The 8,288-nt window shown below is 38.8% G+C and overlaps 1 non-coding gene across 1 annotated transcript; it reads right to left on the reverse strand.

Annotated features, from left to right (window-relative positions):
• Window positions 1-4,769: 4,769 nt before the first annotated feature.
• On the reverse strand, window positions 4,770-4,841 carry trnag-ucc (transfer RNA glycine (anticodon UCC)). The gene has a single exon. It is a non-coding gene; the product is annotated as a tRNA-Gly (tRNA).
• Between the last annotated feature and the right edge of the window lie 3,447 nt (window positions 4,842-8,288).

Below are 8,288 nucleotides of genomic sequence, written 5' to 3' on the forward strand. Positions count from 1 at the left end.
TTAAAGGGCAAAAAGGAACGTTGGGAATCAATCAACATTTAGCATACAAAGGCTAAGGGGCCATGACTGCTGTTTGAAAATGGCGGAGGTGAAGAGTTGACCAATGAGAAGAGAGAAGAGTGACCCGTGACTGTGAGGTCATCGTGAGGGGCGGGGATATTGTGATGCGCTTTGTTGATTGGTTGAAGCTCAACACGCCTCAGGAGCAGTTCAGAGGAAATGATTTATTTAAAGGGCAAACTTCAACTCTTCTGACTCACTCACGTGTTTCAAATGTTGAAGTCTTCCTCTCCAAGATGCCGTAAGTCCCTCATCATGACCATATTTTGAAGTTAGTACTATATAACGCCCTTAAACAAAACAATCAAAACAATACCCAATACAAATATATGCTTAAAAGGTCAAGACAGCACTGTGACAAACAGTGAGTTGAGACTTGAGTTCATTGGTCCTACAGAGCTCCTCTTGGGCTGGAATGATCGCCATGAGCTTCTATGTGCCAGGACTAAGCCTAATGTTTTGTTCTTGGCATTATTTGTCCACAAAGGTGTGCTAGTTATTCCCTTGTTATCAGTGTTGCTGAACTCTGTAGCTCCAATACAAGTCCATGTTTTGTCCTTGTTTTAGCTCTTAGCAGCTCCCGGCATTTTCATTAACGGTCGCAATCGAATTGAATATATTAGATTTAAAATTCAATTAAAAATAGTAACTAGTAATACTATAAAACTCACCATCTACAAATGTGATGGATGTCTAACAAGTTGATCACAGGTTTACCTCTACATATAACTTGTTTATTGACCATTTTCTGTGTCTTTTTTTCACTATTGAAAAACTATTCAGTTGAAATAAAGATCTTTTATATCGCATTTAAAAAATATAATTTATATTAAATGAAGTTTATTTACTTGTTGTTTTTTATTTGAAGAATTACACAACTATGCTTAATTTTTTGGGGGAATTTTATGTTTATTATTTTACCTTTTAAAAATATATTAAGACTAAATCTAATTAATCTATTCATTTAAAAAAAAGATGTCCCTTCTATCTTCTAGCTTGACGGCCCCTTATAACAGTCACAGTATATAATGTGGCCCCTGAGAGAAATATAACTTATATACTTGCTTATTTTACTTTACAATTAACCTTTACTTACTTGCTTACTTACTTATATACATTATAAGGAGATGGTTGTTTTATAATTGTCATTCGTTTTCAAGGTTAAAAAAACAACAATCTATCAATTACATTCATTGCAAAAAATATTAACACAGACAGAAACAGGGGAAGTTCTGTTTTTTTATTCTGAGACAAACACAACAACAAGGCAAAGGAAAATTACTTTTGATAAATGTCACACACACAAACTCATACATCTTATTTTGTGTGTGTCTCTTTATCTATCTTCACGCAAAGTTAACGTCAACGTTAAGCCGTACAAGTCACTCTCCTCCAGATTCCGCAGCAAACTCTCCAGCAAGCATTGTTCCACGGTTCTATAACCGATTTCAAATGGTGCTAGAAGGCGGCAGAGGACTCTATGCACCAGAGGAAATCGGTTATCTTGTAGTGGAGTAAATGAGGAGAAAGCGAAGAGTGTGGTCTTGATGCGTAGGAAGTCCTTCCCCAAGAACACTGATTTCATATGGTGCTAGACAACAAGGAAACAAATCTAAACCACCACAGGAAACCAGCTTCTGGAGGAAGAGTTCACTTTCTTAGAAATCACTTTTGACGAGAAAGAGTTCGAGGTTTCTAGTCTTCGGTTCAGGTGCACGTTACGGATCTCTGGGTTGTCGATTTGCATGACAACATTTCCATTTCATTATCGTAAATATGAGGAAGAAGATCGTTTTTTTAAAGAAGATATTGCCAGATATTTTAGCTGTTAAAATGAAGATTAACTGAAACCTAAGAAAAACTTTCAATTAAATGCATTGAACGTCACATTTTGAGATGGGATGTTATTATCATTTTTTAAAATTTAAGAGAATAAATCAAATGAAAGGTTAACTTAGGTATGTTATTTTTTTATTATGTTTATTTTGAATTAAGTATTACATTAATCAATTCAATTTTCATGCTTCTGACATATTCTTCTATTTTGTCAGTCTACCTTATCTATTTATTCATTTACTGATTTCTTATTCATTTTTATTACCTATATCTATACGTATTTTTGTTTCTTTTGAAAACATTTCATATAATTTCATATATATCTAGACCCTGGTTTTGTGTTTCACTGGAAGGTAAAACAAGAACCGCAGTGTTACGTAAGCGGTCATAATGTTGTGGATGAACAGTTTGCATCACGTACATGCTTACGCAACGTCTTTGCATCGATGCGATCCGTTGACGAAGTGCTAAAGCCGCAGATGCACACACACACATAGACCTCTCTCTGGGGAAGAAGACTTCCTTGAGGAGGACAGAAAACAATGGGTGCTGACGCTTGACACTGGCTTCCTGCTCTATTCTCTCCCAGGAAGTCACACACACACACACACACACACACACACACACACACACACACACACACACACACACACACACTCAAGGACTCCAGCGCTGACGTGGAGTCTTGCTCCGCTGCATGTTTTTACTCTGCAAAAGAAGGAAAATGTTATTTGTTTTGGTTATTTCATATTTTCTGATGAGTCGTCATTGACATAATAGAGTGGCTTATCTGGGGTGGGGGGCGAGCGAGGGTCTTCACTGAACGTCAAGGTTGCCATGGAAATGAGAAAAGGAGTTGGCGATGGAGGGAGAAGAGACACTCGACTGGATGTTTCGGGTCGGTTACTGTGGAATAACAATACAGTCACTTACACCTCGGATCTAAATCGGGACATTCAGCTACACAACTTCTCTGGAAATCCGTGGCACAGATTGAGTGAAAATGTAAATAAGAAAATAAAAAAATGTATATTTCCAATGTGTGCAAAAAGCAACTTGACAGTTATGACGGAACAGAGCCAGAAGGTTTTCAATGAGATCCTCTTCTTCCCACGATCGACCCTGGATCATGACACTTATATAATATATATAAAGTGACACCGATCATCGTAGATCTCGTCAGAGATCACCACACCTCAGGCCCGAAGCTGATCACACAAACTGATACTTCCTCTCGTCTTTGTGTGCTCAAAACACACGGACAAGTGAGTCATCACACACAAAAGCTGCTGTTGTAAAAGTTTGTGGAGCACATGATCCATCTTTGGTGTTTAAGAGAAGAAAAAACATATTTGCTAGAGTAAAGGGTGTCCATTATTTATAACATAGTCAAGAACACAATAAACTTTGGGATATGAAAATAAAGAAACCTAAACAAGCACAGGGACACTTAAAAAAATAAAACTAAACTACATTTTTAAACCCTTATATTTGACCTTAAAAAATCCATTTTACTTTTATCATCACATATTTAAGAACGTGTGTCATGAGCTCTGAGTTGAGGGGAGGAAGGAACCTGATCCCAAAAGGAAAGCTTGACTTTCAGTTATTTTCCATCACCATTGTTGGGGAAAGTTCACTTTGTACTGTCAGCGTTAAGGGTCTTGAACACAGAACTGACTGTGAGCTTTTCTTTCAGCTACTGGGCAGATTAGTGTGAGTGAGAGAGACGATCCTCCAGTCATTTCTTTTTTTTTTCTCCACAGGAGTTCACGGCTGCTGCCGCTTAATGTCAACGTGGTGACGCCACTGACACCAGGCTGCCCTCTGAAGGAACTCGGTCAGAACTGTGTCAGTGGTGCAGTTATCACAAAGCTGCCAGCAGAGGGCGTCAGATTTTAATCTTCAGTAGTATTTTTTGACCATCAGATTTATTTTCCTGTCTAGGTCTACGTTACGGGTTTTCTTCTTTTTTTCCACTCAGAAGATTCATATGTTTCTGATGCTTTTTTTTTTCTTCATCTGAATATTGAGTAATTACCCCTGCCAAGGAGGTCATGTGATCATTGGCATACAGTAAATATTGATTACAAATATATAGTTGATGGCAAGATGGTGACGTAAATAAAATAAATACAATATTTCACAGTTTGTGGAAATGAGGGCCTAAGCAGAGATCAGTGCTCTCTGGGTTCTTACTGGTTGTTTTTTGTTGTTGTATGATTGTATATAAATCCCAAATATGCAGCAAAGTGTATCAAAGAAAATAAAGATTTAAAAAGTAATAAATATTTTTGGTTATGTCATCCTCAGCTCTTTCTTTTGAGTCATTTTTTATTTTTTAAATGCGTATTACAAATTCCAGTGTATCAGCATGACAAGGTAAATCGACATAAGCCTCTCATTTGAATCTGACATTTGTAAACATTCTGCTTAATAGTGAAAATAACGTCATAGAAACGATGGTAAAACACAAAACAAACTAGCATCCTAAACAAACTCAAGGCTAACTTAAATATCTCTGTTTTCACCTCCATATTACTGGAGGAAACCTCAATTTAATACTTTTATTTTGACTCTGCTAGCATCAGATCTTGCCCAGAAGTGACAAGAACCTACTGCTTAAACTGTTCGCAACTGGGTATAAATTACTTGCAATAGAGATAGTATGAGTATAAATAGTCCAGTGAAGACACTACAAGTCACTGTGTGTCCCCTGCCTCTTGCCCTATGTAGCTGGGATAGGTGTGATACCAGATTGAGGGGGAAAGAAGAAATTAAAAAGAGTAAATAAAAAGGTTGGATCACTGTATATCAATTGTTTTGGTTATTGCTAAAACAATAGTTGAAAAACAAAAAAGTTGACACACGTTTGCGATGGCCGGGAATCGAACCCGGGTCAACTGCTTGGAAGGCAGCTATGCTCACCACTATACCACCATCGCTGCTTGCTAAACAGCTGGACGGCAGAAATTCTGTAAGCTGCGCAGAGGGAAGACAACATCTGGTTCTGCAGTTGCTTCCTTGGACGCGGATCTTAACTGGAAGAGATGAAAGCGAGGTAAAAATAGAAGTATTTCAATCCAATAAAATTGACCATAAAGTGGGGAGGGGGGGATCAGAGGGGGAGTCATCACCCCTTACTCAACTGGAAAACATGCTGCCGGTAAAACAGAGGAGGTGTGTGTGTGCGTGTGTGCGTGTGTGTGTGTGTGTGTGTGTGTGTGAGAGAGAGAGAGAGAGAGAGAGAGAGAGAGAGAGAGAGTGAAAGAGAGCGAGAGAGAGTGAAAGAGAGATAGAGATCACATCATGACTTAATCTTGACATGTTAACCTTTTACAGTAAACCCTATTTAGTCATTCCATTGCCAACAAGAGCGACTAGTCATCCTCGAAAAACACAACTTCCTGAAGCCTTCTTGGCCAGCAGCCACCTGCGTTTCCCAAAAATGACCTGGACATGACTGTAATTGTAGGATAATTCCAGGAATTTTCTGTTTTTTTTTTTTTTAAATTCCCTAGAATGACTCAACAACATCTACTCATGTGTAGCCAAGCTGTGTCCCAACAGCCCTGCAGCACACTATATCCAGAGCCATTGATCCCACTTGGAAGAAGGTTGTAAACTGAGATGTGAATGTTCAACTTATCAAATACTTTATCAAATACTTAAGCTGACGACTCATTCACTTGTTGATGTTGGTGGTACAAGCGGCGAGCGTATGAACGTATACTGCCTCAATTACTTAAGTCTGGCAATGGTCGACGCGTGGAGCTGAACTTGGTAACAGATCTTTCTCTGGGCGAAGCCTACCAGCTCTGAAACGTGAGAGGTTGTAAGCTTAGAAGAAGGTCGAAGTGAACAGTGAGAGCGGGAACACTTGAGATCCTTCATTCTCTACAGCTCAACAGGACCCTGCGAAATTCATTCAACCCTAAGCACTTTTGAGAGTTTTTTTGCTAGCGTGTGAAACACACACTATATGTACCGTTGAACAACATGTTTTAAAACATGTTATTATTATTATTATTTCCTTACCGTTACAAAACAAAATGATAATGAACAGAAACAGATCTTTGTTCTTTATCCTTAGACTTAGATTGTATCATCTTGTTCTTTCTCTTTATTTCTCTTTGTTCTTGTTCTTTTTTTTTTTTGTTAATGAATAATTGCTGTATTGCTGTGGATAATTGGAAAAAAACTATTTCCCTGAAGGAGACCTCCTGAGGGATCTATAAAGTTCTACCTAAAACACATTTCTCAAATCTTTCAAATTGAAACACTGCCCCTGAATTATAAAAAAAAAGTTGAATGAATGACAAAAACTTTCAGAGTGAAACACAAAAATATTGGACATTCGTTTACTGGCATCAATTATATTCTCATCACAGGTGACGTGAGCCATTGTGAGACAGATATTATCAGCTGACAACTAAAAACCAGCCACCATCACTGAGACTAAAGCAGGTAGTTTGAATCACTGACTTCTAAGTACAATAGCATCCAAACCATTTTCATGTCAGTCTTGTGTGATGAGTTCACTGAGAGGGAGTGAGGTGAAGAGAGAGAGAACTGAGTAAGAAAATCAAGTTCAGAATGAGTTGAAGAGTGTTTATTGCGGTACAATTGTGTCTGGAAGTGATTTTAGTCAGAAGGCAACGTTCTTTGATGAGTTTGAGTTTCGATCAAAAAACGTCATAAAGAAATAGTTACAGTTGATGAACTAAAAACACCTGAACGTTGACTTATCAACCGACAACACAACCTAATAATAACAATGTAGAAGTGAAAAGTTTGTTGATGTAAATACGTCAAATGGTTCCAAAATAATCTTCTTGCTTTATTATTCACGTCAATTCACAGTTTTGAAAAGGTTTAAAGTAGTTTCTTTCTTTTTTTCCTAATAAAAACTGTTATTTCACTTACAAGTTAAATGTCATTTATCCTGGCCAAAGGGGACAAAAACACGTCAGCTGAAAGTTACAACGCCTGAGAAAAGCTGCTGAAGCTACACAAGCGACAACCACACACTCGTGGTTTCGTTCTGACGGTCCAGGGTGACTGATAATGAGCTGAAATGCAAATACATTGGTTGAGGGGAACATTGGAGGGTGTGAGCTGACTTGTCCCAGTCGCACTCGCTCAGCCTCAAACCCTCATCAGACACGAGACCAGTCATGCGACGGTGACGGAGGAAGCACGAGTAGACGCCTAAACATTTTTTGTTCTGCGTCTAATTTTAACAAATCAACAGCAGCGCAAATATAACTTTGGTACGAGGAAACAGGAAGTATGGATTCATTCACCCATGTCACTTGGATGCACGACAGTGGTTGCGATGACAGCGAACGCCTCGCAGGACAAATGTTTCAGCCTCTCAGTCCACAGCTGAGAAACTCAACAATGCTATAACTATTCCTTTGTTTTTTTGAATCGAACAATAAAACACAACATAATGCACGTCAATGAATGAAATCAAGACAAATTAAAAAGGGAACTAGTTCAATACTTGTCTCCAAACACGCTGCCCATTGACCAACACTTATCCCAGCAACCTCTGATGCCACTGTTCAAACTACAACCACAAGCAGGATTAATGACGGACACACCTTCATCCCTCTTTCTAAAAACCAGATCAACTTAACAGATTACCAGTATCACCACAGAGCAAGCCTCCATCACCATCTGATCCACATAAACAATCTCCTCGGACTTCATCGCCACCCACATTTCTGCTGCAGGGCAAGACCTCATGCCCCGGAGGGCAGACCTAACCAGGGCCTGGTGAAAACTTGTTTTCACTACAGGCATGTTGGCAGCACAGGTGAGGAATGAGGGTTGGGCGAGTGGACAAAAAAACGCTGAGTGGGATAGATTTTCCATTGGAAATTCCCTGGATGGTTGATCGGGGAAACAGAAAGATAAGACGACCAAGAAAAGTCCCTTCGGAAAGGTCAGCACAGGGTCTTTGAAAGTTGTGGCAAAAATCTAAGACACAAGGTGTTCCAAAAAGTCCCAGATTGTCCATATTAGAATGCCTGCATAAGGCACGATTTAATTTGTTCCGACGTCTCCGTTATTAACTGCATTTTTCATTAAGAGAATGTGAAAATACAGGTTTCAAATCGAAACAATAAGACAAAACAAGATCAGAAGTCAATTGAAAAAACACCACGAGGTGAGACAAGTGATCATTTCGTTGTCCGCGAAAAGGTTTTTGTTGAAGTGAATGAAGGTATAGACGCTTGATTTGTTAAACTTCTAAATGAGATAACTGTGGTTATGATGCCACTGTTTGGCCCTCGCTCGTTTTCAAATCATCAACTGTGGCCCCTTTTTCTAAAAAAGTGTGGACGCCTCTGCCCTACATGTTCAGGAAAATTTCATTTATT

This window comes from Callionymus lyra, chromosome 3 (assembly GCF_982586985.1).
Source record: "Callionymus lyra chromosome 3, fCalLyr1.hap1.1, whole genome shotgun sequence".
NCBI lineage: Eukaryota > Metazoa > Chordata > Actinopteri > Syngnathiformes > Callionymidae > Callionymus > Callionymus lyra.